The following is a 16,303-nucleotide window of genomic DNA, read 5'->3' as shown; positions in this document are numbered from 1 at the left end:
TCTAGGACTTATAAGAGACCAAGGGAATGCATTTCAACCATGACAATAGTGAGTAGTTTCTGACAGCATGAGTGGGTCAGTTCATCTTCTGCTACTGAAACTCAAGAGAAGTAAAACTGTCTTGAAAGGAAGTTGAATACTGAATCTTGCTAAGTAGCCGAATTTTCTAAGAAAAGTCCAAGTCAGAAGTAGACTTTTGCATCCAAGTGGCAACAAGCCTCCCCTCCTACTTCAAGTACACAGAGCTATTTTTTCCAACTTGAGAGACCTTTTTTGGATTCCTTCTGGGGTTGTGAATATGTTCCAGATAGTTGTAGCTGGCAGAAGTCTGACTGTCTGATAAGTGTGATGTTTCTGTATTTATTTCCTAATCTAATTTTAATCCACAACACTGATTTAGCTAGCACCCGAAGTGTGGCTTTTAAAAATAAAATGCAAAAGCAAAAATATACGATCACAGAAAATGGCTGATTTTCACCCTGTAGATCACACTTTGAAAATAGGCCATAGATGACTTAATACTTTTTTGGGGGGTTCTCATACATTCAATAAGAAATTTAATGAATGATTAAATCTTTCTTTTACTAGCTAATGGGCTCAAGAGCCTTGATTCTGATGTCCAGTATTAAATAGGAAACTGTCGAGTTTTGCGGGAAGTTTTAAATCCTTTTCTGCCAGTTGAGTGCCTATGCCAGGCCAAGAGCTATCAGAAACAGCTCAGACATATACAGATGGATAAAACAAAGCCTCTACCCTCAAGAAACTCAAGCCTAGGGCCGGAGTAATAGCACAGAGGTAGGGTATTTGCCTCGCACACAACTGACCTGGAACTGATCCCCAGTCTCCCTTATGGTCCCCTAAGCCTGCCAGGAGCGATTTCTGAGTGCAGAGCCAGTAGTAAACCCAGAGCACTGCCGAGTGTGGCCCAAGAAAAAAGAAAAGAAAGGTAAAGAAAAGAAAAGAAAAGAAAAGAAAAGAAAAGAAAAGAAAAGAAAAGAAAAGAAAAGAAAAGAAAAGAAAAGAAAAGAAAAGAAAAGGAGAAGAGAAGAGAAGAGAAGAGAAGAGAAGAGAAGAGAAGAGAAGAGAAGAGAAGAGAAGAGAAGAGAAGAGAAGAGAAGAGAAGAGGAAGGAATGGAGAGAAAGAAAGGAAGGGAAGGGAGGAAGGGAGGAAGGAAGGAAGGAAGGAAGGAAGGAAGGAAGGAAGGAAGGAAGGAAGGAAGGAAGGGAGGGAGGGAGGGAGGGAGGGAGGGAGGGAGGGAGGGAGGGAGGGAGGGAGGGAGGGAGGAAGGAAGGGAGGGAGGGAGGGAGGGAGGGAGGGAGGGAGGGAGGGAGGGAGGGAGGGAAGGGAGGGAGGGAGGGAGGAACCCAAGCCTAATTTTGAGAGGAAATATTTAAGCTACCTCTAATATAATGCATTCTGTGGTATACATTGCTAAGGAATTAGAAGATAATTTGAATAATTAAAAGAGAGGCCTGGGAATGATATTTGTGGTGGTCTTAGGCCAAAAATGGTTCAGGCCTGTATTGGGAGAACAAAGAAGAACATTTAAAACCAAGAAAAGAGGAATTTGGCCTTTTTAGAAGTCCAAAGACATCCCAGATACTTTGTGTCTGAAGGAGAAGTTGGGGAGGGGACTTTCCCTTGTGCTCTTGGTTCTTTGGCTTAATAATAAACAAACAACAAAAGCTAGCTAGAGAAAAGACCAATTTTAATTCTGTGTAGACAAGGGCCCCCAGGCTATTCCAGGGACCTTATCTAAGCTTAGGGAATAGGCAATACTAATTGGGGAGAAAGGAAAGAATTGGCAGTTATTTACATATGCTTTGAAAACAGACCCTGTAAACTCTAGTCTGGGGTGACAAGGCTGTCTGTCTCTCACCTCCAGGACCTCCCACAGTGAAGATTTATTTCCTGGTATTTTTTTAGGAAGATAGATAATTAGGCAAAACATCATTCTTGGATCAGTTCCTAATTTCTTTCAACTTAAAAGAATCATCACAGCATCCTGGCACCCTCCGCGCCTTTGGTCCGGACATAAGTATGCATGTGGCTCAGAAGAGTGCTGATTTATGATGGGGGTAGTCAAATGGACCTGTAGTAATAATATCTAACAGGTGTCTAATTCCTAAGAGGCTACAAACTTTGCATTAAGTATATATATATATATATATATATATATATATATATATATATATATATTTAATATACATTCTACATACTGAGCACATTGATAGATGTGAAACTTAAAGCACTTACCATCAGGTAATGTTCTAAGTGTTGGTTGTCATTATTATCAAGTTAGAAAAAAGCCCAAGTATGCCAACAGGCTGCAGTTGCCTAGTAGAGGGTTCCCTCCATTATACTAAAGTAACTCTGTTTTGATAAAAACAAAACTAAGATTATTCAGAAAATTACCTGATTAAGGGGCCCGGGGGAGAGCACAAGGGTAAAATATTTGCCTTTTACTTTAGAGACCCTGGTTTGATTTCCAGCACTTTAACAGTCCCTGAATACTTCGATCAGTGATCTCTGAGCACAGAAATAAGAACAAGCCCAGAGCACCACTGGGTATTACTCAAAAACAAATAAACAAAAAACTGCCCCCACCCTTACCTAATTAACCTGAATTTTATTTGTTCTAATTTCTTTTCCTAAGAGTCATACATATTTGTTTGGATAATGTGCTCTCAGAAGTTCGGTATGTTGGCTTTTTTGTTTTTAATAAAGAATAAACCCTATAATTACTTTCTTAGGAAACTTGGAATAGAACATCCAAATTTGGCTTCATTAAATAATATTAACCAACCACTCTAAAACTCAGTATGAGAACTTAGCTCATGGTAAAAGGTGGCACCTCTGACTGCTGGAAGATTAGTCAAGAAAAATTTTGTAAAACCAGATATGCATTTAGGGAGAAAAATGACTTAATTTTTTACTCCTTATAAAAATTTCATACAGGTAAATTCCAGATGGATCAAAGCATTAAATGTAAAAACTATTAAAACACAAAAATAATTAAAAAAATCCCGTGGAATATCTTTATTTTAATCTTAAGCCTTCTAACCTCTAAAAATAAAAATTATTTGTAAATTTATTATATTTACTTACTATATTCTGAATGGCCAAAAGCCTTATAAACCAAAACAAAACTCCAAAATTTTCCATAGATATCATAGGCAATATCTAAATTTCTATTGTATTCTAGAAGACCTACAAACCATCTTAAGACAGCATGATATAAAAATGAACAGCGATATAAAAATGAATAGTGGGGAGGGTACCTACCTTGTACATGACCGACTGAGGTCCTGTCCCCAGCATCCCATATGACTGAGTACTACCAGAAGTAACCCCTGAGCACCACTGGATGTGGTCCCCCCCGAAAAAAATTTAGAAATGAACATACAAATTGTTCTTAAATGTACAACAGAAAGCACAACCACACTCACACAAGCTATATGGAATACCTACCAGAGTGGCAAAAATAAAAAGTTTGAGGGGGCTAGAGAGATAATACAGCAGAGAGTGCTTTTGCCTTACACACAGCCAAACTGGGCTGTATTCCAGCCATCCCATATGATCCCCAAGTACCACGAGACATAATTCCTGAATGCAGAGCCAAGATTAACTCCTAAGCATCTCCAGGTGTAGCCCAAAACAAAGCAAACAGAAAAGTTTGATTACACATGGTGAGCACAATGTAGCACGCTCAAATATTGCTGGTCAACCAACCACAATAAATGCAGATGCTGGGGCTGAAGAGATAGCACAGCAGTAGGGCATTTACCTTGCATGCAGCTGACCCAGGAGGGACCTATTTGATTCCCAGCATCCCATATGGTCCCCCAGCCTGCCAGGGGCGATTTCTGAGTGCAGGGCCAGGAGTAACCCCTGAGAGCCATTGGGTGTGGCACAAAGACCAATCAATAATTATAAATAAATAAAGTTAAAAAATAAATGCATGGGCCGGGCGGTGGCGCTAAAGGTAAGGTGCCTGCCTTGCCTGCGCTAGCCTTGGATGGACTGCGGTTCGATCCCCCGGTGTCCCATATGGTCCCCCAAGCCAGGAGCAACTTCTGAGCGCATAGCCAGGAGTAACTCCTGAGCATTACTGGGTGTGGCCCAAAAACCAAAAAATAAATAAATAAATAAATAAATAAATAAATGAATAAATGCAGGGCCAGACAGATAGCATGGAGGTAAGGCATTTGCCTTTCATGCAGAAGGACGATGGTTCGAATCCCGGCATCCCATATGGTCCCCTGTGCCTGCCAGGGGCTATTTCTGAGCATAGAGCCTGGAGTAACCCCTGAGTGCTGTCAGGTGTGACCCAAAAACCAAAAATAAATAAATAAATGCAGGGGGCTGGAGAGATAGCATGGAGGTAGGGTGTTTGCCTTGCATGCAGAAGGACAGTGGTTCGAATCCTGGCATCCCATATGATCCCCAAGCCTGGAAGGATTTCTGAGCACATAGCCAGAAGTAACCCCTGGGCGTCACTGGCTGTGACCCAAAATGCAAAAAAAGAGCAAATGCTCCCAAATCTAGAGATTCTACTTTAAGGTACCCTTCCCCTGTGTAGTATCATGTATTAGAAAGCTTTCCTTTGACTTGCTAAGGGGTCATAGAAATAATTCCTGTGAAACACATAGACCACAGACTGGAAATCAATGTGTTGTTAAGAGTTCAAACCAAAACACTGAGATCAGTGGGATGGCTCATCAAGCTTAGCACATTCTTTGCCATGTTGGAGGCCCAGGTTCACTCCCTGGCACTGCATGGTCCCCTGAGTACAGAGCAGAAGTAGCCCCTGAGCACCGCCATGTGGAGGCACCAAACAAAGAGCTAAAGTTTGCTCCAGCACAAGGTCTCTTCAGCAATCCTGAGCACAGAGTCAGGAGGAGCCGCCAGCATTGCTGGGCATGCCCCTGCCTCTGCTTCTTCTCCAAAGCGAGAGATTAGAATCAGTCCTACTGTCTGTTAATAAGGGATTTATGAAATAAAGTATGATAGAATCATTCATTGGGCTAGCTGGTCGAGAAGGAGATAGTGGTGCCGTGTGACACTGGACTGAGCTTCAAGCGTATGGAGGGCTAAGTAACAAAAGTAAGGTGCAATACTGAGTGTAAAGTATGCAACCTTTTGTATGGAAAAGGGAAATAAAAAATGAACCCTGTTTTCTTGGATATGAGTAAAATGCTATTGGAAATATAATCTTTTTGCATCTTTTTTTTAAAAAATTCTTAACACTCTGGAGACCTCAAAAAATATCTACCTTTGGAACTGGAGCAATATCACAGTGGGGAGGGCATTTGCCTTGCACACAGCTGACCTGGGTTCAACCCCCAGCATCCCATATGGTCTCCCATGCCTGCCAGAAAAGATTTCTGAGCATAGAGCCAGGAGTAACCCCAGAGCACTGCTGGGTGTAGCCCAAAACAAACAAACAAAAACATCCACGTTAAATTAGGCAGCCAGAGAGAGAGAGTACAGGGTTAAATCATGTGTCTTGCACGTGGCCAGTGCTGATTCGATCTCTGCAACTGTAGATGGTTCTCCAAGCATTCCCAGGAGTGATCCCAGAGCCAGAAATAAGTCCTGAGTACTACACTAGGTGTGCCCCTCTCCAAAAATCTGTCAAATTGGGCCGGGCGGTGGCGCTAAAGGTAAGGTGCCTGCCTTGCCTGCGCTAGCCTTGGACGGACTGCGGTTCGATCCCCCGGTGTCCCATATGGTCCCCCAAGCCAGGAGCAACTTCTGAGCGCATAGCCAGGAGTAACTCCTGAGCGTTACTGGGTGTGGCTCAAAAACAAAAACCAAAAAAAATCTGTCAAATTAAGGGCCATAGAGACAGCTCAAAGTGCTGAGTACAGGGCCGGAGAGATAGCATGGAGGTAAGGCATTTGCCTTTCATGCAGGAGGTCATCGGTTCGAATCCCGATGTCCCATATGGTCCCCCGTGCCTGCCAGGAGCAATTTCTGAGCCTGGAGCCAGGAATAACCCCTGAGCACTGCCGGTGTGACCCAAAAACCACACACACATAAAAAAATTGGGGGTTGGAGAGATAGCATGGAGGTAAGGCATTTGCCTTTCATGCAGGAGGTCATCGGTTCGAATCCCGACATCCCATATGGTCCCCCCTGCCTGCCAGGAGCAATTTCTGAGCATGGAGCCAGGAGTATCCCCTGAGCCATGCCGGGTGTGACCCAAAAACAACAACAACAACAACAACAAGAGAACCAAAGTGCTGAGTACATGCTTTGTGTGTAAGAAGCCCAGGTTCGATCACTGGTACCACCAGGTGTGGTCCCAAAGCCATTGTGCACACATACTAGCACTTCTTTATTCATTCACCTGACTTGGACAATGGAATAGCTGCCATAGCATGGCTCATTCAGTGCTCAATGAACATGGTGTGCATAGTGCCCTTCAAATGAATGTTTTTTGAGTTTGCAGAGGTAGATGCTGGCAGTTCTGGCGATGTGAATCAGACTGAAGTGAAACATCAGAGGGAGAATGACAAATCACAATGACCTCACTCACCTGTGGTACAGAGGGAACCAAAACAAAGGCATAGACAGTATCGAGCGATGACCAACACTTGGCCCTCGATTACAAAGCCGAACTGACCAAGCAGTGGGAGTAATGTGGGGAAATACAAAGGGACTAGAAGTGACATAAATACAGTGGGGGATTGGGACACTTTGGTGGATATAATTTTGGTTGCAGTAATATTGTAAACATATTACCTAAATGATAATCATAATTTTAAAGTAAAGGGAAAGTTCAACTATCCAGAGGGAAAAAAGAAAAGTAAAAGAGTTTATGATCTAGTTATAATGTCAAAATTAATCAAACAGAAAAGCATGCTCAAACCTTGGCTCAAACTTTGAGAAGTTCCTCACCATAGGTCAGAGTCAAAATTCTACTCACTTTATTAACCACTTAGCAGAACGTTGTTTTGATTTAGCAAGTTACTCTTTCTGAGTGGAATGAGTTTCCGGTGAAGGAACACATTTCCTTCAACAGACTGTCTATCCTCCTGTTTAATAATTTCTGAGTACTTTATTAGTTCTTTTTATAGGCCCAACCCCCATTTAGAGCTTACCTTGGCTAAGATATAAGTTGTCTCCTAAACTCCAACCAAAGGAGAAATCAGGAAGAATTAGCACCAGGTCACCAGAGTCATATTAGATTTTCTGCCAACAAACATAATGAAGCATAATACCTTCCATTAACTGACGCTTTTCTGGAGATGAGCTGTTTTCATTCTGTTCTAAGTCGATATTGCAAAATGATGAACTACAAAAAAGTTCTGGAGAGAGATTATAGACTAAGCCAGTAAACCTTACTGCAAATCAGTTTATGAGGTTGTGTTTCAAAAGTCAAGCACAAAGTCAAAGAATGTGAGCTCTCAACCCTTCTCACCTTACAGATGAGGAAAGCAGCAGGCCCCAGGATGGTTAGGGGACTTAGTCTCACAGGGGACTCTGCCCTCCAGGCTCACATTCCTCTACATCAGGGGTCTTCAAACTTTTTAAAGTGGGGGCTGGATTACGGTCCCTTAGAAAGCTGGAGGGCCGGACTATATGAGCTACTAATTCCTACTCACACTGCACATATCTTATATAAATAAAATGAAAACCATTTATAAATAAACAGATCACGCACCAGTATTTCAATGGGAACTGTGGGCCTGCTTTTGGCTAAAGAGATGGTAAATGTTCGGGTTCCATATTTGTCACTGCCAGCCGTAACAAGTGATTCAAGTGGGCATCAGTTAATCTTGATCTGGTTGGAGATTTCAGATGTTTTATTCTTGAAAAAGTCTGTTCACAGGCATAAGTGCTACCAAAGATGGTTACCATTTTGAGTGCATGGTTCCTGATATTTGGATATACACTGAGTGTATATGCTGGCAGGTATCTTGGCAACCAAACAGCGCTCACTGCTGGTGGGCCGGATCAGACTCCTCTGCGGGCCGCATGTGGCCCGCGGGCCGTAGTTTGAAGACCCCTGCTCTACATCCAATCACTTCCTTTCCAGAAGACTTCCCAAGGGTGTGCCAAATCTCAAGACTCAGGTAGACTTCCTTTTCAGTTTCACCACCAGGAGAAATCAAGAGACATCTTCATTTGCTAAGTTGTGCCCCCTTTCTCACCAGGTGTGTGGAGGTTGCTTACTGAACTACACTAGGGCATCAATAACAGGCTTATAGATTGGACACTAGAACTTTGCCTTCCTTCAGACATAGCTCAAATTCTCCCTGCTTGTGGCCATCCTATACTCCTCTGTCGACCTCATGAAATTACTTCTAAGTGGCTGATGATAAAGAATAGATGGTGTATTTGGCTTTCTGTGTGCTGGGCATTCATTATGATACCCCAGATCAGACAAAATGCCAGATCACTTTTCTTTTTATTCTTTTTTTTTGTATTTTTTTGGGGGGCACACCCTGTGATATTCAGGGGCTATTCCTGGCTGTGCACTCAGAAATCGCTCCAGGCTTGGGGGACTATATGGGATGCCAGGGGATCGAACCGCAGTCCGTCCTAGGCTAGCACGGGCAAGGCAGATGCCTTACTGCTTGTGCCACAGCTCCAGCCCTGCCAGATCACTTACAGTAGGTTACAGTAGGTTATTCCCGTCTCCCCCAACATATCCAGAAAAGACCCCAATTTAGTGTGAGACACTTGAACAGATACTGAGTTTATCAGTAAACCTACAGGTAGCAACTAATAACTGTCTCATCTGCTGAGGATGATCATTTCCTTTCTACATGGATAAACACACTTTGTTCATAAAAGAAAGGCAAAGGAGGCAGGAGAGATAGCATGGAGGTAAGGCATTTGCCTTGCATGCAGAAGGACAGTGGTTCAAATCCTGGCATCCCATATGGTCCCCTGAGCCTGCCAGGAGCAAATTCTGAGCGTAGAACTAGGAGTAACCCCTGAGTGCTGCCGGGTGTGACCCCCTTCCCCCCAAAATAGAGAGAGGCAAAGGATTGCAATCAAAGGAACAGTATATCTTAGGTGGCTGATTGTCATGGGTTGGGGTACGAGGGCCAGACAGAAGCAGCATTCCCAGCCACCTCTGCTTCCCCTCTCCACCCTATTCTCCCCCCTTAGCTTCAATTTCCATCTCCTTCCCCAAGGGCTCCTCAGTGCTCAAGCAGGCCAGCACTGTTTAGAAATCCTGTGCTCTGGGCCAGAGTGATAAATTTAGTGGGTAGGGTTCTGCCTTGCATGTAGCCAACCTGGGTTCAATCCTAGGCATCCCATATGATCTTCCCAGCCTGCCAGGAGTGATTCCTGAGTGCACAGCCAGGAGCAACCCCTGAGCACAGCTAGGTATGGCTCCCCAAAAAGGGAAAAGAGAAAATCCTGAGCTTCAACATCTGGTCCCTCGAAGGAAGGTAGTATAACCAGGAGCTAAGGTACAATAACTGCCTTAACTTCCCTGTCCTTTTCCTATACCCCAGGGACATGCCAAATCATGAAATTTGGAAAAGAACCCGATGTATGTACACCACCTTGTGACCAGTTTGCAAATTACTTTCACAAAAAAAGAGAGACCCTAAATTTCTCACACTCACTTCCTACCATCAGTCCAGAGAGACCAGTATCCCCCCCAACCGGACGCATGATTCTTTTCTGTTTTCACACTTTGGAGGGACCAGAGACAAGACAGATTAAATAGGACAGTATCAGTATCTTTTACCACTAGAGATTCCAAATGTGTAGACAGAGCCAAGATCTGTATAAAAAAAATTATAAAAAGTATATTTTAAGGGCCGGAGAGATAGCATGGAGGTAGGGCATTTGCCTTTCATGCAGAATGATGGTGGTTTGAATCCCGGCATCCCATGGGGTCCCCCGAGCCTGCCAGGAGCGATTTCTGAGCATAGAGCTGGGAGTAACCCGAGCGCCGCAGGGTGTGACCCCAAATCCAAAAAAAAAAGTGTATTTTTATTTGCTCTCTTGCTCCATCCTTTTTTTCAGAGGATGGAGAAGAGAAATCAAGGGGTCCTGGAGATTCTTGAATAAAAATGGTGGCAAAGTTTGAAGACAATTAAGTATGACGGAAAAGTGCAGGCTTCTCCAGAAACTGGTGGCTCACCGGCATGGCTCCTTAAGACCTTTCTCAAACTCTTGAGTTTACTTGGACTCATCCCCCCTTCTGTCAAACCCTTTTATATGGCACAAGGACTTATTTTTAATCTTTTTCCTCCATACACTGTGCAGTACTTGCCCATGGCAAACTCAGTACTCAATCATTGAAAGCAATTATGCTTTTTTGCTCGATACACATTTGTGTGACAAACCTTTTTTGCTTTCTCAGCTTAGAAATGCTGCTCTCTTCCTCATTACAATTTAAGGACTGTCTAGTAGTTTTGATGATGGCTATGTTCCTACGTTCCTAGACTCTTTCACAAGTGCTGTGACAACGTTCACTTTGCATTTTTCTAGTTACTTCATTGCTCAATATTGGGCAATTTTGTTTTTTTTTTACACATTTCCTAAGGCTTGGGGGATGTAAGTTGCTAGCTTGACTATGAAAGTGACAGCTATAAATAATATGGAGTACTAAGGCTATCGGGTATTATATATTTTGAGGGCTTTTTCCTAGGGGATCTGGGAACCATTCCTGGTGGAGCTCAGGGGTTATTCCTGGCTCTGCGCTTAGGAATCACAAATAGGCTCAGGGGAATCGTATGGGATGTCTCGGATTGAACCTGACTCAGCTGCGTGCAAAGCAAATACCCTCCCAGCTGTGCTAATACTCCAGCTCCTGTTTTAAGATTTTTTTTTAAGAAAAAAAGGACTTCCAGTAATGTCTTTTTTCCCCAAAAATACCCTCTTATTTGCAGGTGGGGGGCAGAATCACACCCATCTGAGCCATTCCCAGCAGTACTGAAAGATCATCAGCTGCCACAGACCAAACTCTATGGCTACCCCATGCAAAGCATGAGCTCTAAACCTTTGAGCTACCAGCCTAGACCAACCCCCACCAAAAAAGCCCTGAATTTAAACTAGATATTTTAGCCCGTTTTATCAGAAACATCCCAGTATGTCTGGGCAATTCACAAAGCCTTATTTATATTAATTAATTACATACGGACCAGAGCAATAGCATAGCGGTAGGACGTTTGACTTGCATGTGGCCAACCACCAATGGATTCCCGGCATCCCATATGGCCCTCTGATCCTGCCAGGAGCGACTTCTGAGTGCAGAGCCACGAGTAACCCCTGAGCATCGCCAGGTGTGACCCAAAAACAAACAAAAAAATTCACTACATATATATATATGTTGTTACACACAGCACTCAGTTATTTATTTTGGTTTTAGGGTCACACTCAGTGGTGCTCAGAGGTTATTCCTGGCTCTGTGCTCAGAAATCGCTCCTGGCAGGCACGGGGGACCATATGGAATGCCGGGATTTGAACCATCATAAGTCCTAGATAGGCTGCGTGCAAGGCAAACACCTTATCGCTGTGCTATCTCTCTGGCCCCATCAGTTATTTTAGAATCTAAAAAATTCACTTGGCAAACATTTACTGGGGTATGTAGTTACCAGGCTTTATAGTAGGAAACAGGGAAAAATAGGAAACCATCGTCTCGGCCCTCCAAAAAAAGTCAGTTGAACTGGAAAAGCAGATTTTGCTGTGGGGGCACCAAAAAGTGACAAGTGGCCTTAAAATAGGAGTTTGCAGGATGAGGAGGTGAATTCCAGGAAGAGGTGTAGAGGCATGAAGGAGACTGAGCTTTGAGCTTTGGCATTGCAGAAGGCTCTGAGTGTGGAGGGGGGGAGTGTCAAGAGATAAGGCTGGAAAGATAAGCAGAAGGCAGATGTGGAAATATCTGTTCTGCCAAATTTGGGTGTTTAGACTTGATTCTGGATACTAATGTTGCTCTGAATGTGGTGCCCAAACCGAAGGAACAGCTCACCTGGGAATCATGAGAACTGCAAAGTCTTTGGGTCTCACCCTTGATTTAGTGAATCCAGAACTGGCGTTGGGACTTGGCATTTTTCACAAGCCCCCTGGAGGATTCCGAGAGGCTGCTACTATACTTTGAAAGCCATTACTCCAGGCAAAGAGAACCCTATGAAAGGTTTTAAGTAGAGAATTGAAATAGGAAACTGACCCACCACTGACCAGTCTCTAAGGTAGATACAATAAAAGACAGACAACAACATGGTTATGAATGAATATGGTATGAAGAGATGATGAAGAGCTAGACTAAGAAAACAGGAATGGAAGGAAACAGATTTGAGAGATGCTTTATGGGTGGCTCAAACACACACGCAGGTGTGGCGGGAGAGATGACACAGTTCAGTTCCCGGCATCTCATATGGTTCCCCAGCCTACCAGGTGTGATTTCTGAGTGCAGAACCAGGAGTGGCCCCTGGGTGCCACTGGGTGTGGCCCAGAAGCCAATCAGTAAATCAATCAATAAAGTTCAAACCCACTCAGGTGACTAGGATCTAGTCAGACAGCATTAATAAGGGCCAATGGTTTTGATGGAAAAGCAATAGTCTTGTTGAATGGAGCAACAGTGCAGGGGTCTCAAACTCACGGCCCTTCATACAACATTTTGTGGCCCTGCCCTAGACGAATCTTTTTTGTTTTGTTTTGTTTTAGTTGTTTGGGTCACACCCCCCAATGTTCAAGGCTTACTACTGACTTTGCACTCAAGGATCACCCCGACTTTGCCTCCTACGGCCCCCAGGTAAATTGAGTTTGAGACCCCTGGAGGAAAAAAGAAGTGGTGATGTAAGTGCTAGAAAACTGGAAGGGCTTGAGTGATGGCAGTGGATTCCCCCAGTATCAGGAGCAAACAGTGGCCTGAGAAGTCCATGAGTCCGCAGGGCTGATTGACAGTTCTACATCTCCCTGCACTCACAGGAGTAGAGAAATCCCTTCTGATAAGGGTTCCCATGAATGGATCCCAGAGAGAGATCATTTCTGAATAGGCTAGCAAAATCCACTTTCAGTTCTCCAAAAGCCAAACCAAAACATGGCTCCTGTTGCTCTAACCAAGGTCCTACCAAGGTGAGATCACAGCTTTCTTTTTCTCCTATCTCACTGCCTGACAGATCACACACCCATTTAATTCGGGAAGAAGCTGGTATGAGTGAAAGAATCAGACTTTGTACTGGACCTCCAAGGTCAAGAAAGTCAGGTGGAACTGTTCTTTCTAATTTGGGAGGCCGGATTCAGCTGAGGCAACCTTTAATTTCCGGAGGGGGGTACAGGTTAACCTACTCAGCTAGTGAGAATTTTGCAGAGCGCAATTCGTAGTTGTTTATTTGCGATGGGGAGAGTGGAGCTACACCCATGGTGCTTAGGGATTACATTCAGGGCCCCTAAACACAAAGCATGCATTCCAGTCCATGGAGCCATCTCAACCCTCCGTTTCTATTTCTTTGCATTAGAACTCCTTTTTTTGTTTTGTTTTGTTTTGTTTTGTTTTTGGGCCACACCCAGTGGTGCTCAGGGGTTACTCCTGGCTGTCTGCTCAGAAATAGCTCCTGGCAGGCACGGGGGACCATATGGGACACCGGGATTCGAACCAACCACCTTTGGTCCTGGATCGGCTGCTTGCAAGGCAAACACCGATGTGCTATCGCTGTGCTATCTCTCCAGGCCCTGCCTTAGAACTCTTGATATTTCTCATTTACACAATGTTCTTTTAGGTGATGCCAGAATCTCACCTTGTTTGACCAACACATTTTGTCCAAGAATGATTCCCAATCAAATAGTTTACTAAGGGGGCCGGAGAGATAGCATGGAGGTAGGGTGTTTGCTTTCATGCAGAAGGTCATTGGTTCAAATCCCCGGCATCCCATATGGTCCCCCATGCCTGCCAGGAGCGATTTCTGAGCACAGAGCCAGGAATAACCCCTGAGCACTGCCGGGTGTGACCCAAAAACTAAAAACAAAACAAAACAATAAAAAAACAAACCCAAATAGTTCACTATTCTTGTAGCCCTTGACTTGCATGTGCTTAAACCCTTATTTACTACTGAGTTCCACACATGGGCCCGTAGGCATTCTCCAAGGAGTGATCCTTGAGCCTGAAGCCAGGAGTTAAGCCCTGGGCAACACTAGGTGTGACTGAAAACCCAAAGAGATAAAAAAAAAAACCAGGGGCCAGAGCAATAGCACAGCGGTAGGGAGTTTGCCTTGAAGGCAGCTAACCACGGATGGATAAGGGTTTGATTCCAAGCATTCCATATGGTCCCCTGAGCCTGCCAGGAGCACAGAGCCAGGAGTAACACCTGAGTGCAACAGGGTGTGACCCGAAAAACAAGCACATATAAAACCCAAAAACAAACAAAAGGGATAAAAAACCATTGCACTAGTCAATGGAACTTGCAAGATACAAAACTTTCATGTTACAGATGAAGAGATGGTAGTCCTCTAAGAGAAAAATCACTAAATCTACTGTAGGCCTAGATTTACCAGAATTCAACATAGTCGAGAAGAATAACACTAAGAACACATGACTTAAATAAGCCCTAAAGAATCCTTGCTTTTTGATCTTAAACCTTCTTTTAAAAGGGGGGGGGGGGCAAATTACTTATCAGGCTATTAGAGGAGGAGGAAGCTTTTCTTATTCCTTGATTATGTTTTTTAGAAAGTAGAGTTAAATTCAAACACTCCATGAGGAAAAACACATTTTTTTTCTTTTTTTTTTTTTTTGTTTTTTTTTTTTGGGGGGGGGGTCACACCCGGCGGTGCTCAGGGGTTACTCCTGGCTGTCTGCTCAGAAATAGCTCCTGGCAGGCACGGGGGACCATATGGGACACCGGGATTCGAACCAACCACCTTTGGTCCTGGATTGGCTGCTTGCAAGGCAAACGCCGCTGTGCTATCTCTCCGGGCCCGAAAAACACATTATTTAAGTTGAGAAAGAATGCATGAACAATGTAAGGGGAGAAAGAGGCATTACTGTATAATCTATTGATTGTATTTCCTAGCTCTCCCCCATAAAGAGGCAACACTGCTGAGTATTGTCTGTAAAATTCTATATTACATGTCAAGGGAATCTGTTACCCTTCACAGATTTGGGAAACTGCAAGTTTTCAAGTATCCTGGTATTCAAGTAAACTTCTTATTCTGAAAGTTCTGGAAATGCTTAAAGAAACGAGTTTGATCTTGCATCCTGTTTGGCTATGCAGACTTTTTTTTAACAACTTGAAAGGCACCTTTGGCCTCATTTAGTGTTACCCAAAAGTTGGCACTGTGTTATATCAATTATACGTCTCATCAAAAAGTTGCTGTCCACTTCGAGTACAAGGTTTTTCGAGGCAAGAGCAGTTTCCCAGGCAACTTCTCATCCTAAAACATCTGTTCAAACCCATGCCTGTGTGCCCTGTTTGAAAGAGTAAAATCTTCTTTTACTTCTCTGTCTGGAATTCACATTCAGAAAGAAGGCCACGCGGGCTGAAAGAACACAACTACTTTTTAGGCAAGAACCAGAGGGCCCCGAGTTCACTTTGTGTCCTCTTAATTCTCTCAAAGGTCAAAAACCCGGGACTGCTGTCCTTTCCCATCTAGCCCTCCTGCTGCCCCATGGAAGTTTCTCCTAGTCTCCTGGAGCCAAAATGCTCCTTGGGGTGGGAAAGGGAGGATGTCAGTTACCTGACCTAGAAGGACAAAGACAAAAAACCTGGACGTGCAGGGGAGGGGTGTAAAACGAATCGTCCAGAGTTCAGCCGCACTTGACTTGGGGCTCAGCCTTCCCAGCCCTCGTCCCCAACCCCGGCCGGCTCCATGTGAAACCGGTCATGTGAGCCTGTTTACAGCCGAGCAGCTGGTGCAACCATTAAGATCCGCAAGGAGGTCCAGGAAGGGGGAAAGGATCCAGGGCGGCCACGTAAGCCCGACCCCACCCCTCTTATTCCAAGAAGGCCTTCCCCGCCCCCTCTCACACACTGCGCCTTGACACCCCACTTTCACACCCCTCCCCCAGCCATCCCGGAGCGCCGCGCTCCCAGCCGCCCGGGGTGCCTGGCCTTGATTGGCCGGGGGGAGCCGGCGGGGCTGGAGGAAGGGCGAGGACGGTGTCACCTCAAACCTCCCTCCTCACATCCGCCGGAGTTTGTCCCAGGAGTCGCATCCCCGGGGCAACCGAACTCAGCCGAGCAAGTGCGGAGCGAGGAGCCCCAACCTCTGCCCGGGCGGGCACCAGACGCCCAGAGGGGCGCCGGCCCCGAGCCTAGCCGGGGTCCCGCAGGCGGCGGGGCAACTGGCGCCGAGCGATCGGACCGTCCGCCCGGACTCAGCCCGCTC

The sequence above is a fragment of the Suncus etruscus genome, chromosome X, assembly GCF_024139225.1.
Source record: "Suncus etruscus isolate mSunEtr1 chromosome X, mSunEtr1.pri.cur, whole genome shotgun sequence".
Lineage (NCBI taxonomy): Eukaryota > Metazoa > Chordata > Mammalia > Eulipotyphla > Soricidae > Suncus > Suncus etruscus.
The sequence above is the reverse complement of the archived record's forward strand: the minus strand, read 5'-3'. Positions refer to the sequence as shown.